Source organism: Aotus nancymaae, unplaced genomic scaffold (genome assembly GCF_030222135.1).
Source record: "Aotus nancymaae isolate 86718 unplaced genomic scaffold, 86718_ANA_hifiasm-v0.15.2.pri h1tg000088l, whole genome shotgun sequence".
Lineage (NCBI taxonomy): Eukaryota > Metazoa > Chordata > Mammalia > Primates > Aotidae > Aotus > Aotus nancymaae.
The window spans coordinates 11,870,230-11,872,522 of NW_026988503.1; positions in this window are offsets into that span (position 1 = coordinate 11,870,230).

Below are 2,293 nucleotides of genomic sequence, written 5' to 3' on the forward strand. Positions count from 1 at the left end.
TTAGTAGACTGGGAAAGGCAGACCCACCCTCAATCTGGGTGGACACAATCTAATCAACTGCTATCACGTGGCCAGAATGAACTCAGGCAGAAGCACGTGGAAAGTCTAGACTGGTTAGTCTTCTGGACTACATCTTTCTCCCATGCTGGATGTCTCTGCCCTCAAACATTAGACTTTAAGTTCAACTTTGGAACTCAGACTGGCCTCCTTGTCCTCAGCTTGCAGACAATCCATATGTGGGACCCCACCTTGTGATCATGTGAGTCAACACTTCTTAATAAAATCCCTTATATATCTACATCTATCCTATTAGTTCTGCCCATCTAGAGAACCCTGACTAACACAGTTACATTGTGACAACAAAAATGAAACAGCCTGAAATCCCAGTGGCTGCACATATGACAGTGTCTCTCCCACTCATATCATCATCCAATGTGGCAGGAGGGTTCTGTGTCCCCTCATCCTTCAGGACTCATGTGCTTTCCATCTTGGGACTCTGCTCTCCACTTGTTTCCTGGCATCTGTTCCAGTCAGTGGGCAGATGGGGAAGGAGACTGAGAACTGTGAGGTCATAAGGAGAACACCAGCAGCCCCGGCCACAACATCTTTTGGCACGTTTTGCATCCTTCATGTGGTAGACTCTATCAATGTTCAAAAGATTTGTTGCCTCACCCTGGGATGCCCTACCCGTTGACAGCCCTCTCTGGAGGAAGACAGCACATCTTCACCTTTGGAACTCAAGCTTGGTCATATAACTTGATTTGGCCAAGGAAAGGTAAGCAGAAGTGGCAACTCTGGCCGAAAGACTCTGGCCTTGGCCAGAACTCACTTATGCATCCACTCTTGTCTTTAATGGAGCCTAAACAATGTCTAATCAAGAAGAAGAGGAGAATACAGATGTTGGGGAACTCCAGCAGCCTCTGCTACAATAATTGCCATGTTTTTTATACTTTTTCCTTTCTCCATGTGGGAGATCATATTATATTCAAAATATTTGCTGTTCCTCCTGGCAGCTCCCTCCCTCTCTTTGACATTCCTCCTTGAGAGAAGAGTAGACATCCTGACTATATCAAGCATGGCCGTGCAGATTGCTTTGGCCAGTGAAAGATAAGCACGTACTACAAGCGTTATTTTAGAAACTAGCACATGGTTCAGCCATCTCTCTTTTCTCTCTGCTATGAGACAGGCTATGTTCCAGATAAAGTCTGCTCTATCTACCTAGGTCCTGGAATACAGACAGCATGGGGCAGAACTACAGTCAACCTGCCATGGACATGTTGTGTTAGTTAGAAATTAATCATTGATGCTATAAACCACTCAGATTTGGAAGTCTCTTGTTAATGGAACATAAACTGAGAAATACATTTCATCATGGCTCAGGGTTTATCGGTGATAAATTCATGAACGGAGATGAGCTAAACTCAAAAAATATAGATTCTCCCACAATTTTCTCAACTCATTCACCCATCTTAGGTTCCTAAATATGTCACTTTTTCCAGATGTCTGTTTTTTTTTTCCTTTAAAAAACTGTATTGCTCTCTTTGTTTCCTTTAGCTATTTCTTCCTTTTCTTTGTCCAAATCACTAAAAGTGGTCTCTGAACATTTAGGTGGAACTAGAAACTCAAATTTACAAATTTGAAATTTCTTTATCTGGAACCACTTAAGCATTTCAATACTGTAATTCAACGGTATGCCAAAGATAGCTCATATGAGTTTACAGAGTTTATTGTTAATTTTTTAGGAATGCTGTGAGTAGTTGTCAAACACAGCCATTATTACACATTTGTAAAATTAGATTTAAAACGAAAGCAATAAATGCTCAATACTGATCACTTGTTAATAATTTCACTAGATTTTACTATTGTCAATGTTCTTGAGGCTGTTTTTCTGTATAGTGGTGACAGAACGTAATAATAGGCTAGTGGGCATCTTTGAAACTTTGCATCTAGTGATTTTAGGTTGGTGGCTTAAAATCAGATATGATGGGAATACACCACAGAAATTAGTGTACTTCACAAATCAGGGCTTTTTGTTGAACTTTACCATTATATATAGTTAGCCCTCCGTATCCACAGGGTGAGGGTTGGCTCCAGGACCCCTAATCGTACCAAAATCCATGTATGCTCAAGTCTCTTATATAAAACGGCATAGTGCAGTCACTTTCCATATACAGGGTTCTGCATCTTCAGATTAAACCAAACATGGAAGGAAAACACACACAATTCACCGGGTTGGCTGAATCCATGGATGCAAAATCTGTGGCTATGGAGGGCTGGCTGTATACTCTTAAAA